At 49.9% G+C, this 20,336-nt stretch overlaps 1 long non-coding RNA gene across 1 annotated transcript; it reads right to left on the bottom strand.

The window, feature by feature from the left end:
* Positions 1-76: 76 nt before the first annotated feature.
* Positions 77-7,530, bottom strand: LOC146404896 (uncharacterized). The gene is made up of 4 exons (XR_014842333.1): positions 4,706-7,530; positions 3,665-3,804; positions 3,278-3,467; positions 77-326 (listed from the first exon to the last, which is right to left on the bottom strand). It is a non-coding gene; the product is annotated as an uncharacterized LOC146404896 (long non-coding RNA).
* Between the last annotated feature and the right edge of the window lie 12,806 nt (positions 7,531-20,336).

Genomic DNA, 20,336 nt, shown 5'->3' with positions numbered 1-20,336 from the left:
AAGATTACAGTTGTAATCTTGATAGACTTCTTTGGTAAGCATTCACAGTAAGAAACAGATTAACCCATACAAGCTACATTTAACTTTTTTAAGTTTTATTGGAGTTGATTTACAAAGTTGTGATAATTTCTGCTGTCCAACAAAGTGACTCAGTCATCCATATATACATATCCGTCCTCTTTCAGATTCTTATTTAATTTAAACATGTGCCATGAGTCTTTCAAGAGGTCCTGGTGGAGATTTCTTTACAGGCAGGAGTCCAAGGGGGATTATCTTTAGTCCTTGATAGTTCAAGATAGCCTGGGGCCCTGGCCATCAGGAGTAGCCTGGATGGGCAGAAGAAAGAGCGTCCAATGAGTATTATCTGCGTGCGTGACAGTGAGACGGCTGGAGCCATTTCACATTGGACCTTATAATGTTCCTCCCCTAGGGAGTCAAACTGAAAGTCTGAACATTCCATATTTTCATAAGAAAAGTATAACATGGGAGTTCCTGTCGTGGCTCAGTGGTTAACAAATCGGACGAGGAACCATGAGGTTGCGGGTTCGATCCCTGGCCTCGCTCAGGGGGTTAAGGATCTGGCGTTGCCGTGAGCTGTGGTGTAGGTCACAGACGTGGCTCAGATCCCGTGTTGCTGTGGCTCTGGCATAGGCTGGCAGCTACAGCTCCGATTTGACCCCTAGCCTGGGAACCTCCATATGCCTCGGGAGCTGCCCTAGAAAAGGCAAAAAGACAAAAAAAAAAAAAAAAAAAAAAAGACAAATAAAAAAGTGTAGCACTAATTACACACTTACAACTTTTATTTCTTGTATCCAAAAGGGTATCTATAATGGCAATATTTGGCTTCAGCTCAATGATTAACATGTGGCCACTCTACCTTTGGCCAAGATGAGTATTCCGTGCACCCGTGAAAGGACCCTGTTGAGTCTTTTGCATTTCTTTCCTCCACAGATATTTTACCCTGGTTAAAAACAGCGCCTCACACCAGAGCTGAAAACAGGTTTCTTCTCCAACCACTTCCTCATGCTGGTTCTCAGCCTCCTCACGAAATCATGGTTGTGAAGCCCGTTCACTGAGATCTCTTGGAGATGCAAGCCAAGAAATCCCACATTTCCCCTGGGGAGGCAGTGTCAGCCGGTGCCCGCCCCACTGGTGATGACCCAGCCCAAGTCAGGTGCTATTCAACCAGAAGGTGTTAGCCCTCCCAGAACCCGCACCCCCCCCCCACCCCGCCCCGAGTCTTCCTCAAGCAAAAAGGAAGGACCGCAGCTTTTGCCTGGTTTCAGGAAGCCAGGCACTCTCGGGTCTCTATTTAGCCATGCCTGTTAACATGCAGAGCTGATCCGGAGCCCTCCACCTTACTCCACGCTCCGGATGGAGTTTGGCACTGGTGTGGAATGGTCTGAGTGGTGTGTGCAAGGAGGCAGTGGAGAGGGCAGCAGCAACACCCCACCCTGGTGGCAAATATCTGCAGCTGGAAGAGCCCAGCATCCCCATAGAATCACAGTGAACAGGCGAACCGTATTTTCAAGTCAGCCTGGATGTCCAGCGTTGTGCCACTTGCCGGATGAGTCACATGGCACTCCGGTGAGCTAGACCACTTCTCCATGTGGGGATCAGAAAAAGTCACAACAGCCAGCAGAGTCACCTCGCTGGGGAAGGACACAGGTCCCGGAACTGGCTGGAACTGTGATGCCATCGATGCATTCTCTCCACGCTGGGAAGCTCCTACAGGAATATGTATGTGTACCCTCGGGCCATTCAGAATCTGGTCACAAGCATATTCCTGCCTTCACTGACTTCCAGCTTGTCACAGTTTAGAGGGCAGTTTACTGTGTTTGCCCAGTGGGCTGCCTTGGTTATAGGTTATACATAATTTCTTGTGAGAGTTGTAAAGCTTCCTTTTTTCTTTGGGATTACATTTTACCCTTTCCACGCCCTTTGCCTTTCTGGGAGAATGTTCTTGGGGATGAGTAACTTTGGTTTGCCCAGATGGACTTCCTTTCAACCACTTTCCATATTTTATTTTTATTTTTATTTTTATTTTATTTATTTATTTATTTATTTATTTATTTTTGTCTTTTCTAGGGCTGCACCCTTGGCATATGGAGGTTCCCAGGCTATCAGAGCTGCAGCTGCCGACCTAGCCACAGCCACAGCCACGCCAGATCCAAGCCGCGTCTGCAACCTACACCACAGCTCATGGCAACACCGGATCCTTAACCCACTGAGCGAGGCCAGGGATTGAACCCGCAACCTCATGGTTCCTTGTCGGATTTGTTAACCACTGAGCAATGATGGGAACTCCCACTTTCCACATTTTAAAGATGCCTTATGCTTATATATATTTTTGAGGCAGTTCCCGTCGTGGTTCAGTGGTTGGAGAAACCAACTAGCATCCATGAGGATGCAGGTTCAATCCCTGGCCTTACTCAGCGGGTTAAGGATGCGGCATTACTGTGAACTGTGGAGTAGGTTGCAGACTCAGCTCAGATCCCTCATTACTGTGGCTGTGGTATAGGCCAGCGGCTACAGCTCTGATTCAACCCCTAGCCTGGGAACCTCCATATGCTGCAGGTGCAACCCTAAAAAGACAAAAAACAAAAAACAAAAAAACAAAAAAACAAAAAAAAAAAAGAAGAAATGTGTTTGAGATTCGAGGCTACATCATTGCTTTTTACTGCAAATTCTTGCCCATGTGCCATGGCTTCATGGTTTGAGGGGACTGAATGAAATCTGCGCATTAGCTGAGATCATCAGAGCAAGCATTTTGAAAATTCAGGTCCGTGTCCCCCATCAGTGTTCTCCCCAAAAATGTAGACTGCTGAATCTGGATGCAAACACACACTGATTACAAATCTGGGTGGGGCAGGACAAGGCCCTGGGATCTGCATTTTCTGCAATTGCAGCAGGTGATACGGGTACACTGTAAAGTGTGGGAACCACCATCCCAGTGGAAGGAGCAGGAGGAGTGAGCCTCCCAGATGTCCTCAGAGGCCGTGTCTCTGTGCACATCTCAATCCAGGGAACCCACGCTGTAGGAAGGACCCCGTGCTGGGTCTTCTCACCTGCCCTGGTAGCCTTCGGTAAATTTCATATCGGGCAGCATCTGATGGCCATTCTGAAGGCAAGCTGCACTAGCTGAGTTGGACTCTGCAGAGACCAATTCAGCCTAGGATGAGGCTGAGCAGGCAGAAGGCGACACTTAGGAGATTGGTGCTCCCCCCTCATTTCCCACATGGAAGCAACATTAAAAATGATGACATTCAAAGTGTACCCTGAGATGAACAGATGAGGTGTCCCAAGGCTGCAAGATGCTGGTCTAAGAGGCTCCAGCCTCCACAAGCCTGGTCCAGCTGCCCTGAGGGCTGAGGAGATGGAATGCTCTGCCCCCCTGTTCCCTCTGTGTGTCTGGAGTCCTGCCTAGATGTCTGTTGCTCTCATCCAGGTAAGAAAGGAATAATGGCCTGCGGGAACAGAGAGGTGGAGATGAAGCAGCAGATGTTGAAGGTGGGAATTTTAGACTTAACAGCTGATTGGCTGGGGGGAAAATAGAAGAGAAGGCCTCAGAGGGCTGTGGGGTCTGAGCCCAGCTGGGAGGTGGGGCCTCGGACAGGGCAAGGACAGAACCTAGACTTGTTGCTGCAGAGCTGTTCCTTCTCACCTCTCTCCTCCGTGTCCTGGCTGAAATCACATGCTTTTCCCTGGTCATCTGTTCCAGGGGCTATCGAGGGAAACTGAAGGACAGCAGTGCTCCAGGTGTTGGGGCAGAAGGCTGCTTTCTCCTCCACAGCCTCTTCACTCCTGCCAATGATGGAGAATGATGGAGAATAAAATAGGTGCTTCCCCTTTTATTTCTTAATCAAATATGGCACACATAAGCCAGGTACCTTGTGCCATGACCTGCCAGGGGCTGAGGTAGAGGGTTTTTCGCTGGACTTTTTCATCCCTAAATCATTGTTTTCTGTGTTTTTTGAAATCACCACTGACGCAGTCATCTCAGCACACTGACATGACCCATTTGCTTTTTTTGTTGTTGTTTGTTTCTTTAGGACCACACCCATGGCATATGTAAGTTCCCAGCTGGGGTGGGGGTTGAATGGGAGTTGTAGCTGCTAGCCTATGCCACAGGCACACCACATTCAAGCTGCATCTGCAACCTATGCCACAGCTGCCGTCAACGCTGGATCCTTGACTCATTGAGTGAGGCCAGGGATTGAACCCGCACCGTCATGGATACTAGTTGGGCTCCTTAGCTGTTGAGCCACAATGGGCACTCTGACCCATTTGCTCTTTATAGCAATCTTAGCTGTGGGCAGGTCAGGCTTCTCATTTGCATTTTACAGTACATCCCAGGCTCAGAAGCTCCTAGGCTGCATTCAAGTCTTCCGGCCAGTAGGTGGCGAGCAGGGCACTGCGATGCCCCGAGGACCTAGGTCCTGGTGTTCTTTGTGATCCAATGAATCACCAAATTCTTTAGCTCATAGTGCAACCCTTTCTACGATCTGCACCCCTCAACCCACCTGCTGGCCCTTAATATAATGACAGGTGGCGGGGCGGGGGGTGGGGGTGGTTCCCAGGCAGGGAAAAAAACAAAAAAATTTGCTTTAAACCCAGGGGTGGATTCGGTTTTGCGAAGCTTGACGTTTGTACAATTTTGGAAAGCATCTTTGGAAGGAAAAAGAAGAAGAAACATACTACTTACGGAAATTTCACAGAACACTCAGGGCTGTGCAGTTGAGGGGCCCTGAAGATGACGCTCCATTAGCTCCCCAATCATCTGCCTCTGCTCAGGGCTGATGAGGGCGTGCAAAACCTGGGGTCATTTTTCCCTTCTGCTCTCATCTTGCTCGGCACAAGTGCAAAATCACAGTATCTTTGCATCTGAAAAAGGCAGTGTCATCCCAAGGCCCTCGAGGCCCTTTTCTAAATGTCGAGCTAATTATTAGATGATTAGATAATAGCTACAGTGTGTGCCGTCTGGGTCAGCTGCTGCAGCTGCTACCAAAATACCCCGCGGACGCTGAGTGACACATCTGCAAAGATGGGAAGGACTAAGTGCTTCAGGCCTGGATGCTGAAAAGAAGCTCCCTGGTCCCCTTTGTCAGGGCAACATCTCGGAGGCAGAGGATGGGCAGGGCGTGTGTGGCGGGACAAGGCTGTTGCAGGTGCAAGTCTCTTGCTCAGGGAAAGGGTAGCAGCAGAATTTCCTGAACCAGCTAAGGTCTTTACCTGCATTATTTCTTTTAATCTCCCAACCAGGCTTTTAAGGTGGGGGCTATTAGTATTATTCATTAAGAAATAAAACAGGAGTTCCCGTCGTGGCGCAGTGGTTAACAAATCCGACTAGGAAACATGGGGTTACGGGTTCGGTCCCTGCCCTTGCTCAGTGGGTTAATGATCCGGCGTTGCCGTGAGCTGTGGTGTAGGTTGCAGACGCGGCTCGGATCCCGTGTTGCTGTGGCTCTGGCGTAGGCCGGTGGCTATAGCTCCGATTCGACCCCTAGCCTGGGAACCTCCATATGCCGCGGGAGCGGCCCAAGAAATAGCAACAATAACAACAACAACAAAAAGACAAAAAATAAATAAATAAATAAATAAAAAGAAATAAAACAAATAAAATAAGATATCCTAGCAGAAAAGGAGTTCTCTTGTGGTGCCACAGGTTAAGGATTTGGCGTTGTCACTGCAGAGGCTCAAGTCACTCCTGTGGTATGAATTTGATCCCTGGTCCAGGAACTTCCACATGCCTTGGAGCAGCCAAAAATAAATAAAATAAAATAAAATAAAATAAAATAAAATAAAATATGAATTAAGGCCACCCAGCTAGTAAGTGGGAGAACTAGTATTTGAACCCAGAACTCATGTGAAGAGTGCCCTGGGCTAAGATGCCTCTCTCTCTCTGTCTTTTTTTTTTTTTTTTTTAGGGCTGCACCCGCATCATACAGAGATTCCCAGGCTAGGGGTCGAATTGGAGCTACAGTTGCCAGCCTACACCACAGCCACAGCAACGCAGGATCTGAGCCAGGTCCGCAGCCTAGACCAGAGCTCATGGCAATGCCGGATCCCTAACCCACTGAGGGAGGCCAGGGATCGAACCCACAACCTCATGGTTCCTAGTTGGATTCGTTTCCGCTGCACCATGGCAGGAACTCCACCTCTCTCGTTTTATTCACACACCTTACCTTGAATTTTTAGTAATATTTTTTTCCTTTTTAGGGCTGCACCTGTGTCATATAGAAGTTCAGGCTATGGGTCAAATTGGAGCTGCAGCTGCTGGCCTACACCACAGCCACAGCAACGTGGCAACACTGGATTCTTAACCCACTAGGTGAGGCTAGGGATTGAACCCACATCCTCATGGATACTAGTTGGTTTCTTAACCTGCTGAGCCACAATGGGAACGCCTTACACTGCATTTTTAAATAACACCCCCACCTGCCCCCAAGACCTGCCCGTGGTCAGGACTTCCCACGGGCAGGGCAGTATGAAAAGTCATGCTGCCCACAAGGTGACACAGTAGCACGGCCCCTCTGGTCCCCAGAGAGCCCTTACATGGGGTGGATGATTTGCAGATGCACGCTGGAAACCTGGGCTCTCCCTGGAGATTTCTGGGAAGCGGGGAGGGAGGCAGGGCATCTGATGGGGTGGGGTGAAGGGGGGGAGGTCAGGCAGCTGCTAGAAACCCCCTTTCCCAAATCCAGCCGGGGCAGCTCCACCTTCATCTGATGGGCTGGGCTGGGCTTCCTGATAAACTTTGTATTTGGACCCAGGGACCTGCACCCCCAAATGTCATGGGACCACGTGGGTCCTCCCAGGCCTGCACCCACCAGACTGCCTTTGTAGGGGGAGGATGACACCAGGTTCTTCGGGGCCAGCAGACCGTGAACTTCTCTGTTAAGGCAATCTGGTGAAGCTTATCCCCTCCTCTGAGCAGTATTTGCAAATGCATTAGAAGACATGAGACTACAAAGGAAACCAATCACACTGAAATACAGTTATCAAAATATTTTTTAAGACCTCACATCTATGATAGAGTATGGCAAGTGCTTCTTTGTTAACACATTAATGAGATCTAGAGACAGGTCTAACCACCACCCTAATTCCTCAGCCAAGATGAGCTTCCCCAGTAATTGAGGATATCTGCAGCCAGTGCCCTGTGATAGAAAGAGTTTCTGGGATTTCTACTGGGGACAAATCACAGATGCTGCTAAAACATCTGAGGTCCCTTGCCTACATCCGTAATAGAAGGAAGTGTTAAATGTTGGCTGAAGGTTGGTGAAAATAAAGATGTCATATTTTTTCCCATTCAAGTGTTCAGATTCTTTGAACTCTGTCCGTGGGCCCCGCAGCCCCTAACGGAAATCCATCAGGATGGTGCATATCTGCCAACCAAATTCGTATCCCTAATGCCAATGTTGGTATGTTTTTCTGGAGCAGCTGGCACAATGGCCCAGCTCGGCCATGCTGTGCTCATTCCCGGTAACCAGCGAGGGGGCGTGCTTCTCAGCATCTTTTCCCACTAGCTTGTGATCAGCTGCCCCTGGCCCCAAGACTGTCTTTAACTGTCTCTCTACCAAGGAAAGCTGCAAAAGAGGCCTGCAGCTCTGGGTCCATGGGCCTCACCCTCTGCCCCAAGATCAGACACTCACTCCCGTCCCAGCCTTTCCCCATATGCACGCTGCAAGCTCACTCCTCAAGAAGGAGACTCCAGAATCATCCATCAGGTGGCTCACTCTGCCCTGTTGAAAGAACAGAACATTTCTGCTGCAAAAGCATGAGATTAGGCAGACTACAGAGAGCTATTTCGGGACGAATGGTTTCTTTTCCTCCCTCTGATGGCTGGTGTTCAGACTCATTCACAGAATGCCACAGAGGTCAAGGGAGCCGAGGAGAGGGTGGGGTTTTCTCCCCGCGCCAGGGGCGGGGTGGGGAGACCAGGGCTCAGAGCAGGGCTCAGCATGCCTCCCCTCCTTCTCAGGACAGAATAGATAGGTGTTTGCAATTTTTCAGAAACCCCATAGCGGTGCCCAGTCACCTTTGGGGCAGCCCCCTGTTTGGTGGGCTCATAGCTCAGGCAGGAAGATGGCAAATGGCAGAGCTGGGTCTGGATGAGCCCAGACAGAGCCAAGGATGTCAGAGCCAGAAGGGACCCCAGAAGGCATGCAGCCCACCCCCGCTCAGTGCCCAGATGAAGAGCCCAGACCGTATGCCCAGAGCCAACACCGGCAGCCCTGCGCCCCTCTCCACGGGCCTCACCCTCAAGGGCTCGTCAAGCCCTCTGGGCTGTGTAGTAGCTCCTGCCACCAAGGGTCTAAACAAATGGACTGTAGCTCCCCCACCTGTGGGACTCTCCCTGCTTGTCTGCCCCTGCTGTGCTGCACTGACGCATCTTCCCGCCTTGGCGCTGGAGGTGCGCCACCCCTGCCACAGCACCACCCAGAGCTGGTCCAGGGGAAAGGGCTGCTCCTGATGGTGACCTTGCCCCAGGGCTTTATGGGTTGGCAAGTCCTGAGGGGACCAGCCTGTGTTTTCCAAGCTTATATGGTTCATCCTGACCCTTGCTTCAAATTTCTCCAACACGAGACACCTCCTCCAACCCTCTGCCATGGGTCACCTGCAAATGTCTGCAGATCTGTGCCCTGCCATGTCTCTGAAGACAGGGGCAAACTCCCCATTCTGATGCAGCCCAGCCACTCTCTCTGGGCCTTCTCTCCGGCTTTCTCAGGCTCCTTCAGACTCTGCTGGGCAGAGACTTGAGCACACGAGTTCTTCATGCAGTGCAGGAGGGAGGATGGTGTGGGGCCCTTGACTCCCTCTTTCTGTCTCTTTCCCTGTGGGCAGCCCCCAGCCTTGGCTCCAGGGGTCCCATCCTCCCGGCTCTCCTCCCTGGCCTGTGAGATTCTTTTATTTTTTTGTCTTTTGTCTATTTTTTTTTTTTTAGGGCTGCACCTGCGGCATATGGAGGTTCCCAAGCTAGGGGTCCAATCCGAGCTGTAGCCTCCTGCCTATGCCACAGCCACAGCAACATGGGATCCGAGCAGCATCTGCAACCTACACCACAGCTCAAGGCAATGCTGGATCCTTAACCCACTGAGTGAGGCCAGGGACTGAACCCGCCACTTCATGGTTCCTAGTCAGATTCGTTTCCACTGCGCCATGACAGGAACTCCGGCCTGTGAGATTCTTTCTCATGAAAGCCTGTAAGCTCCTTCACCCCAAGCAGACATGCCCAGAGCTCTCCCTGCTCTGGAAGGTTGCCCAGGATCTGAGCCTTAAGCTGGAAGAGCAGCAGCTCCCCATCTCCCAAGTCAGGGAGTGGGAAAGGGGTTCAGAGCTGTGGCCTCCCTGGAGGCTGAGGGTGGTGACACAGGCTCTGAAGCGGGCCTTGCATGTGGAGCCGTGAGGGCAGCTGGTGCAGGTCCTAAAAAAAAGCCACTCGAAGGCCCTTGTTTGGGCCAGGAGCCCTGGGGGCTCACAGAGCAGGTAGCAGAGGCTCTGTGGGGGTGGGCCAGTGGGCCAATAAAACCCAGACTTCCAGACCCTCTGGCTTCGACCTGGGCCTGCTGCTCCCTTCACACAGGAGAGTGGGAAGGCCTAAGAGAAGCTCTCTGTTCCTACGCAGTTTGGGGGGCCTCCTCCCCAGCTATCTGGTCCCTTTTGTCCCCTTGTGCTGAAGCTGCATGGAGCAAAGGGTGCTCCGAGTGTGGCCGGGGTGGGAAGAGCTACAGAGGTGAAGCTCCGCACACACCTTCCCCACCTAGAACCTTCTCAGCCTGCCCAGTGCCCACCTTCTCTCTCACCATTCCCTTCCATTCCTTGCTGAGTTCCAGCCAGAACTGCCCAGTGACACCCAAACAAGGCAGGCTTCTGCAGGCCTTTGCACGTGGCCTCGCATGGCTTAGCCACCCCCAAGTCCAGTTCAAACATCAGCCACTCGGCAGAGCTCCCTCCACGAGGGCCTGACCGTGTCTGGCTCTTTGAACCTCCAGTACCAGCCACAAAGCTGGGCTCAAAGGACGTGTTCAGAAAATCATCTTTATTTTTTTGTCTGTTGTCTTTATAGGGCCGCACCTGTAGCACGTGGAGGTTCCCAGGCTAGTGGTTGAATCGGAGTTACAGCTGCCGGCCTACAGCAACAGGGGATCCAAACCGCATCTGCAACCTGTGGACAGCTCACGGCAACGCCACATCCTTAACCCACTGAGCAAGGCCAGGGATCGAACCCGCGTCCTCACGGATACTAGTCGGGTTCATTAACCACTGAGCCACGGCAGAAACACCCCAGAAAAATCTTTACTGAACGACTTAGGCACCAGCTGTGTACCAAGCCCTCTGCACCATCCAGAGCATAAGACAACTTCATAAGCCAGGAGGGGAAGCAAGAGGCCGACCCTGCCTGGAAGGAGAGGTACTCCCTGAACTGGACACACCAACGAGCAAGACTCAAGAAAACAGAAGAAAAACAGAATTTGAGTGTGGTTTATATCACCTCCAGAGGGAGGCATGCCACCAGCTCATTTGTTCCAATGCGGGACCAAAATGTTGGTTTTCTATTTCAATTTATTTTTAGCCTTTTACTTTGTTATGTTTATATTTTTCGAAAGCCTTAATGTACATCATAGGGGTTCCCGTTGTGGCTTACCAGGTTGAGAACCTGACTAGGATCCATGAAGATGCAAGTTCTATCCCTGGCCTCGCTCAGTGAGTTGGGGATCCGGCGTTGCCGTGAGCTGTGGCAGAGGTCACAGACACGGCTCGGATCTGGTGTGGCTGTGGCTGTGGCTATGGCGTAGGCTGGTGTCTGCAGCTCCGATTTGACCCCTAGCCTGGGAACTTCCAGATGCCATGGGTGTGGTCCTAAAAAGAAAAAAAAAAAAGAAATTAATGTGCACAGTCTATTTGTACAGTCATTTATGCCATTTAATTCCAAAATAAATGTGCATTTATTGGAGGGCATGCCGAAAGCTGTTTTACTGATAAGAGGGTTGGTTTAAACTGTGCTGGGTGAGAGCCTCTGGCAGGAGAATCAGGAGCGCCGCCTGGGGGTCTGCCCTGCCCCCTCGTCCCCTGCCTCCCCACAAGGAACACATTCCCCTCAATGCTCTCACTTCCTTCCCACCCATCTGTGCTCCTGAACCAGCTACCTGCTGCTCTAGCCCCTGCTCTCACTCCGAGCCATCACCCCCCAGGCCTGGGCATCCAGCGAGCGAGGCACTCAGGCTGCCCTGTACGCCCTGCTACCCCCAGCAGAGGGTCTCAGCCCTGCCTCTGGGGAGAAGTGCTGGAATGGGTCTCAGCCCAGCCAACCTGGGAAGCAGTTCCAATGCTGGGAAAGCAGATGGAATGATTTTCTGTTCAGTTTTCCCAACAGAAACCACTTGGAATTTTATGTCCCTGAACATATCGTTTCCATGTTCCACGTTTCTGCTCAAATTCTTCTCCCTGCTGCCCAGGAGCCTTTAACTTTGCAAATAGCCCTTCCTTGGCCGCGCTGGGGAGGTTAGAGCCATCCGTCTCTACCTCCAGCGTTTTATTTCAGTAGGGATTCTTGAAGTCCCTGCTGAGAGCCTGGCCTGGGGACAGGTACCTGTGATTCCAGACAAAGTCAGCCAGAGGGGAGGCAAGCAGAGATGCCTCTTACCGGACCTCATTTTAAACTTTGCGCCAGGTACCGGGCTGGGCACTGTGTAATGTCACTGGTCCTCCCAGCAGACCTGTGACATATAGGCTAACATCCTCATTTTACAAATGAGGAAACGGAGGTGTTGGAGGCTGGGGAGTGTCCCCTGTCCCTGCCTGAGCTGCCCGTGTCCTAATTCTCAGAGCCTGGGAGCAGGTTCCCATCCAAGGCAAAGGGCTTTGCAGATGTGATTGAGGATGTGGGGATGCGGAGATTGTCCTGGATTATCCAGAGGGACCCAGTGAAACCACAAGGAGTCTTCTTAGATGGAGGCAGGAGGGCCAGAGTCGGAGACAGAGATGTAGTGATAGGGCAGGGGTCCAAGTGATGCAGGGCTGGAGGCCAAGGATTGCAGGCAGCATCTAGAAGCTGGAAAAGGCAAGGAAATGAATTCTCCCCATGAGCCAAAAGGAGCAAGCCCTTCGGACACCTTGGTTTTTTTTTTTTTTTTTGTCTTTTTTGTCTTTTTTTTTTTTGTTGTTGTTGCTATTTCTTGGGCCGCTCCCGCGGCATATGGAGGTTCCCAGGCTAGGGGTTGAATCGGAGCTGTAGCCACCGGCCTACACCAGAGCCACAGCAACGCGGGATCCGAGCCGCGTCTGCAACCTACACCACAGCTCACGGCAACGCCGGATCGGTAACCCACTGAGCAAGGGCAGGGACCGAACCCGCAACCTCATGGTTCCTAGTCGGATTCGTTAACCACTGCGCCACGACAGGAACTCCCGGACACCTTGGTTTTAACCCAGGGAGACTGATTTTGGCACCTTTCCTCCAGAACTGTAGGATGATGCATTTGTGTTGTTTAAGGAACTTAGCTGGTGGCCTTTCATTCCGGCAGCAGTAAGAAACTAAGATACAAGGCACTACTTTTCCCAAGGCCACAGGGCTGGGGAGTGGCTGAGGTGGGATTTGAACCCAGGTTTAAATCTGGGTTTGATCTGACTCTATGGGTCCAAGAGATGTTAAGAAAGTTTTTGTCGGGGCTCAGAGCCCATGAGCTGAAGATGTTCTTCCTTGGCCAGGTGAGAGGTGTCCCCAGCCTGCAGCAGAGTTGGAGGGACAGATGCTTGAGGCCCTGGATGGGGGCTCCAGGCTGAGTCAGGAGGTGAGGGGGGTGCTGGCTGCAGTGAAGCTCATACCTGCAAAATGACACCATCTCTCCTCCTAGAGGACCTGCAATGATCTGACAACCTTTGGTTCCTACAGGGCTTAGGGACCACAGCTGGCCAAGGCATCTGCTAATGGGCAGAGCTGGTCTGGGTGCTGACAGAACCTCTACCCTCCTCCATGGGGTGGTGGGGTGGCCTTCCCAGACACTCTTGGAAGAGACAATGCCTGACTCTGCCATGACCAACCATGGGACCCTGGATCAATCACTGAGTCACTCCTGTCCTCAGTCTCCCCACCTGAAAAATGGGCTGGCAATGCCTACTCACCAGGCTGTTGGATGACTGATGGCATGTGGGTTTAAGAGAGCTGAGTCTCAGCTGGCACGCAGTGCTGTGATGACCATACCTCCCCCTTTGTCAAATGTTGGGGTCCATTGTGGCTGTTAGGTGCCTCTGCTGTATTGGTGGCCAAAGAAATTTTTTCTTTTTATCTCCTTTTTAAAATTGTTTAGATTTTTTAAAATTATAGTAGATTTGCAATGTTGTGTCAATTTCTGCTGTATGGCAAAGTGGCCCAGTTGCCAAGCAATTTTAATGGCACTCTTGAGTCCAAGTCATGGGTCCTTAGCTCCAAGTGCCTGCTCCAGTCATGCCACCTGGTCAATACAACTCTGTGGGACTGCGCTCCTGTTCTGAGCTTTCATTCTCCGGTAACACAGAGAAGTGGTCTCTCAGCCTCTTTCCTGGGGCGGGGGGTGACATCTGGTGACTCGGCCCCTCTGGCCAGCAGCTCTCGGTCCTCACTCTTCCTCCTGATGGTTGTCAGGAGCACAGGGGACAGAGGAACAGCAGGGGAGAGCCAGCAGGGGCAGCCTCTTCAAGTCATTTTTTCCAGATTTGTTTTGAAAGTTTCACTCAGTGACACACGTACCCATGTCACTATATTTATCTATGAGAGAGGCAGGATATTTTTAAACGAATATAATTTATGGCTCTTTCCCTCCAAAAAAAAAAAAAAAAGTTTCTCATTCCTATTCATTTCTTCCTGCCTCTGCTCCTGCCTCTCACACACTCCCTTTGCACAAACACATCCATGCGCGCACACAAGCACACACGTACACAAGCACGCAGAAAGACAGACCCTTGGTTCAACAAGTAACTATTCTGAGACTCCGTGGTTGACTTAGACCCAGTTAACGTGATGGATAAGAGAAAGACAGATAGACAGAGGGAACAGAGAGAAATTAGATTAAGTAACCAAACCCACAGTGGAGAAATTGTGGGTTTGGATATTTATTTTTTCCCCCTTCTAACTTTACTGAAGACACACTTAGTTGAATGGAAATCGGCTGAGAGCGGGAGAGAAGGCTCAAGAGGCACCTGCCAGGGCCGGGGTCTGGGGTCTGGGGTCCGGGGTCCCGGGGCTGGGATAAGCACTTTGCTCCCTGGCTTCAATGAAGTAGCCAAGCAGACAAACCAGACTTGGAACTGACCCGAAGCGGAGTGCAGGGGTGAAAAACCCGAAGCAAGGTTCCGGAGGGCAGGGCAAGCTTGAGAAACAATAAGATGAACCGTGACAAGGATGGACACTTTCGTTTCTGCATTTCAGCAAAAATAAATAACCTGCAGATGTCTCCAGGAAGTAACTCGGAGGGGGCGGCTAGGAGATGTGGAAACACGACTTGGGGCATCTGCAACCTCATGATGCATTGATTCAGGGTGTGAGAGGTCCAGGCAGCTGGGGTCACAGAGATTTTCTTCTATGTTCCTTCTAGAAGCTTTATAATTTTAGGCATCACATTTAGGTCCATTTTGGTCCACTTCGAGGTCATTTTTGTATAGGGTGGGAAGTATGGCTTAAGGTTTGCTTTTAAGTTTTTTTTTTTGCATAAGGATAGTCAACGGTTTCAGCATCATTTATGAAAAAGAACCTCCTTTCTCCATTGAATTGCCTTTGCACTTTTGTGAAAAATCAGTGGACTAAATATGTGGATTGACTTCTGGATTCTGTTCCACTGAGAGTTACATATAAAATGTATCTTTATATTATATAAATATATATAGCAAATTTTCTGCAAAAGTATACATACATAAAATATATATAAGGTAATTTATTTTTATATTTTATGTATGTATACCCATACATTCAAATATTAATGTATTATTATTATACATGAGTATTATTTGCATTTATTTACATATATATTTCCTCCCAAACCAAACTGACTTCTTTTTTTTTTTTTTTTTTTTTTTTTTTGTCTTCTTGCCATTTCTTGGGCTGCTTTCATGGCGTATGGAGGTTCCCAGGCTAGGGGTCTAATTGGAGCTGTAGCCGCCAGCCTACACCAGAGTCACAGCAACATAGGATCCGAGCTGTGTCTGCAACCTACACCACAGCTCATGGCAATGCCGGATCCTTAACCCACTAGGCAAGGCCAGGGATCAAACCTGCAACCTCATGGTTCCTAGTTGGATTCGTTAACCACTGCACCACAACGGGAACTCCCACACTGACCTCTTTATCATAGCTTTATAGAAAATCTAGTAATTCTTGAAATCAAATAATGTGGTGCCTCCAATTTGCCTCTTCCTTTACAAAATTGGTTTGGCTATTCAAATTCCTCTGCCTTTCCATATATATATTAACATTAACTTGTCAACTTCTTTTTTTTTTTTACGATTTTTATTTTTTCCATTATAGCTGGTTTACAGTGTTCTGTCAACTCTCCACAGCCCAGAAAGATGACCCAGTCACACATAGATGTACACATTCTTTTTTCTCACATCATCATGCTCCATCGTAAGTGACTAGATACAGTTCTCAGTGCTATATTCATTTTTATTCATTCAAAAATATTTGTTAAGCATCTATTATGTATCCTCTATGAGATTTTTTTCTTTTACTTTTTATAATCATTTTTATTTTTTCCATTATAGCTGGTTTATAGTCTTCTGTCAATTTTCTATTGCACAGCAAGGTGACCCAGTCACACACACATATATACATTTTTTTTCTCACATAATCATGCTCCGTCATAAGTGACTAGACATAGTTCCCAGGGCTACACAGCAGGATCTCATTGCTTATCCATTCCAAAGGCAATAGTTTGCATCTATTAACCCCAAATTCCCAATCCATCCTACTTACTCCCCCTCTGCCTTGGCAATCACAGGTTTGTTCTCCAAGTCCATGAGTTTCTTTTCTGTGGAAAGGTACATGTGTGCGGTATATTGTATTCCACATGTAAGTGATATCATATGGTATTTGTCTTTCCCTTTCTGACTTGCTTCATTTAGTATGAGAGTCTTTGTTCCATCTATACTAAATTTCTATTAATAATTTTTGCTGGGAGTTTTACTGGAATTGCACCAACCATACAGATCTACTTGGGTTGAGCCGCCATACTCAATTCAGAGTAACAAGCCCTCACTCTGGGGCTTCCCTGGGCCCTTGTCTCTCAGGGAAAATTTCTCTTCATGCTCTTGATCCTCCCCTGGCAATGGTTTGCTGTTAGTTGTTACTCAACACTTGCTAGGCTGGGGTGGTGGTGGGGGCAGCCTCTGCTGTTCTGCTCTGGTTTCCGTCTCCGGCAGGTGCAATGTCTTGGAGGGGTCCTATTGCAGTGATCCTGCCCTTCCCACATCTGTTGGGGGCGCAGGGGTCTGTGTGGATTTCTCCCTTCACACCAGGGTAGAGGGATCTTCGGTGATGGATCATCTCTCTTCCCTTCTCTCTGTGGCCACGGATTGTCACCTGTGCCCTAAGGATGCCATTTGCTGCCCTTTTCCCAGTGTTTGTATATTTTTCCCATAAGGGACACAGGGAGAAGGGTCTGTGTGGAACTTCATGCTTTTCTGGAAGCACTCATCCCCCCGCCCCCCCAGACCTGAACCGAGACAGGTCTTCAGGGTCTCTTCCCCTCCCCCCCATCCATGGAGAAGAGCCAGCAGGTGGCTGTGCATTTCTCTGAAGTCTGCAGCTTGCAAGGGCACTATGCATTCATGCAGGCTCCACAAGTGGCTTTAGCAATTCAAAAAAAAAAAAAAAAAAAAACTGGATCATTTTTTCCAGCTTGTGTGGCATCCAACATCTTCAACAGGTAAGCAAGAAGCTGTGTCACATCTCTCCTTGGAGGTGCCTGTTTTCCCTTAGATTTCAGCTTAGTTTATTGCCTTCCATCTCAGTTCTCTGATGCGTTCAAGAAAAGGTGTTGGAGTTCCTGTTGTGGCGGAGTGGTTAACGAATCCGACTAGGAACCATGAAGTTTCGGGTTCGATCCCTGGCCTTGCTCAGTGGGTTAAGGATCCGGCATTGCCTTGAGCTGTGGTGTAGGTTACAGCCGCAGCTCAGATCCTGCGTTGCTGTGGCTCTGGCGTAGACTGGCAGCTACAGCTCCGATTAGATCCCTAACCTGGGAACTTCCATATGCCGTGAGTGTGGCCATAGAAAAGCCAAAAAAAAAAAAAAAAAAAAAAAAAGAAAAAAGAAAAAGAAAAGAAAAGAAAAGGTGTCATCTTGTAAATTATTTGGTATTTGCTTTGGGTTAGGGTGACAGCACCGCTCTTCGCAGAGTTCTGCACCCTAGGTGGGAACCAGAAATCCAACAGCCTTTTGCATTTCAAAGTCTGGAGGCTTACTTTATCGAGCAATGTAAGAAAATCTTTAAAAATAGCATCTGTATTTTGACTTTGGATTCTTTGAGAGTACACATCACGCCACATAGTTACAGCAAGAGACGGATACACGTCTTCATTTTTGTCTCATGCCACTGTTTCCTTTTTGTTCTTTGTTCTTCTGTGTGTTTTTAAATTTCAGTTGTGGATAGTCTCTATACTCTCACATGGTTCAACATTCAAACGGCTAAGCAATAAAAAGTTCCGCTCCTCCTCCTCGGCTCCCCCACCCAGTTCTCACCAGGAAGCCAGTGATACACATTTCTTGTTATCCTTCCAGAAATATCTGATGCAATTACAAGAATATACCACTATTCTTTCCCCACTTACTTTCACATGTATTTTACCCACTGTCCTATTGCCTTGCTTCTCCCCCTTAGCAACACTGGTGCTGGAGAATATTTTCTGATCTTTTCTCATTTTTGTGGCTACAAGGGACCCCACTGTTGAGCTACCATCTCTGGTCACTCCCCACTGATGGCCACTTAGTCTTTTCCTGCCTCTTACACTGTTTACAAACAAGGCTGTAAGGTCATTTCCCTTCTGTGCTGAGATTCCCTGCAGCAAGCATTTCTGTTTGTGGGATTTCTGGGTGTATTTGGATTACAGGTCTTGCCAAACAGCCCTCGACATCAATTCAGATTCTTACTCACAAAGCAAAGGAGGGCCGGCTTCCTACACTTTTGCCAAAACAGAGCATTCCCATCCTTTTGGATCTCTGCCAATCTGATTGAGCAAAAGCAGTATCTCAGTGCAGTTTTAATTTGCATCTATCTTCATAAGCGTTAAGCTGGATGCCCTTACACTGGTGACAGAGACCTTTTCATTTCCCTTTCTGTGCCCCCTGTGCGGGTGGGGGGGATGTGGAATTGGGTCCGGATCAGGAGGGCTCTTCCGCTCTGCTTCCTCCAGAGTCAGCCCAACAGTTCTGTTGTCATTATTTTATGTGTAATGGGGTTCCTGCATGAATTTTTTTTTTTCCCTCTTTGGCCACCCCATGGCATGTGGAGGTCCCGGGCCAGAGATCAAATCTGAGCTGCAGTTGTGATCTCAGCTGCACTACGGCAATGCCAGATCCTTAACCCATTGTGCTGGGCTGGGCATTGAGCCTGAGTCCCAGCGCTCCCGAGAGGCCACCGATCCCATTGTGCCACAGAGGGAACTCCATCCTACATGAAATTATATTGTGAGTAAAATGTTTCTGTTATGTTCAAAAAGTTAGAAAACTATTGATCAAATGCCATGTAATTTAATCATAGGAATAAAGACCCTCTATTCTATTCCTTTTGTCTCCTCAGACACCAGGCTCCTCGGAACAACTCCAGTGAACAGTGGTGAAGACTTCTAGGCCAAGGGATGAGTGAGATTTCAGACACTGTCAATAAAACTCACTTCTAGGAATGTGAGCCTCGGCCTCTGTATCTCACACAAGAGCTGCCAGGAGACAGCGGCTCAGGCTCCAGCCTCTGGGCTGTGGTGGAAGGACTGTGTTGCAGGACTGGGGTCTCCCTGCTAGGAGGCAACTCCCTGCTGGCCCAGGGCGAGCTTCCGTGCTTTGGGCTAAGCAGGCAGGACCCCAGGGAAGGTCTGGAACCCTTCATCCTGAAGAGTGCAAGAGAGTTTAGTTTGTGTTTTTATTTGTCAGTATGTCACAGACAGAGGGAACGAAACAAGATTCTGGTGATGAGCCAGCACCGGGGGGCACTAAGGGCACAGCTGTGAGCCCAGAGTGGCGCTGGATCATGCAGAGGCAGGGAGTCAGGCCCTGCGCTTACATCTCCAGGAGGAAGCTCAGCTCGCCCAGGGAGGGGGAGCCCATCTTACCTCCTCAGGGGCACGGTGCCCGCTGACTCGTGGGTCACCAAAAATACTGCAACTGTGCCTCAAAGATGAAATCATTTATCCCGGTTCATGGAACTGACACCTGCAGCCTCTCTCTGTCAACTCCCCTGCCTGGGCGCATCTGGGAGCACCCTGTCTGTCCCGCTGGGCTGGTCCATCCCTTCCAGGGATGCAGGGCTGCCTGACCCAGCCCGCCTGCTTCCATAGCTCCTTGGTCTCTCCAGCTCCGAACCTGACAGTGGCCGCCCTGGCATCTCTCCGGCAGGGGGCTCACCTTCTCAGAGGCGCAGGTGCTCAGCCCCTCCCCCATACCTGAACTGCGGCTGCGCCAGGAGCCCCCAGACCCGCACGCACAGCCTGCAGCGGCTCTCCCACTCTTGTATCGTTCCATCAGTGAGAGGAACTGCTGCCCTGGGGCCCAGGGCTCCAGAGGTGGGAGAGAGAGGAGCGCGTGGTCGTCACTGAGGGGTGGGGGTGGCAGGGAGACACTAGGTTAACCACAGCTAACCAGCTCTGATGGCTCGTTAGATCTCATTAGAGTCTAGGCGCTGCCTTAAGCTCTTTAAATATGTTACCTTCTTAAATCCTCATATGCATCTCTACAAGGCAAGACCTTTTTCTTTTTTTTTGTTTGGCTATAGCGTGCCGTGCCTTGATGTGGGATCTTAATTCCCAGTCCAGGGATTGAACCCTGGCTGCAGCAGTGAAAGTGCCAGGTCCTAAACCCTAGAGCATCAGGAAGCTCCCCATTTTTATCCCCATTGACAAGAGGAGGAAACTGAAGCCCTGACTTCAAACAAGAGCACCACTCTGAGAATCGTGAAGTGGGGAGGGCGGGGAGGGCCCTGGCTTCTCAGCTGCTGGCGGCCACCTGCCTGTCCAGGTCCCCCCCATGCACACACCTAGGCTTCTCCCACCCTGCTGTCCACGGAGACTCGCTGGAAGGCGGAAGGAAGGCAGACTCTGAGGGACAAGGCTGTGATCCCCAGTGTGCCCAGAGCAGACCCGCTGGCCACGGGGCCCCA

This window comes from Sus scrofa, chromosome 3 (genome assembly GCF_054392235.1).
Source record: "Sus scrofa isolate SSC_HxYL_T2T_F1_AM1 chromosome 3, Sscrofa_HxYL_maternal_Yorkshire_Landrace_v2.0, whole genome shotgun sequence".
Taxonomy (NCBI): Eukaryota; Metazoa; Chordata; class Mammalia; order Artiodactyla; family Suidae; genus Sus; species Sus scrofa.
Note: the sequence above shows the minus strand (reverse complement) of the source record. Positions and strands in the feature narration are given on the sequence as shown.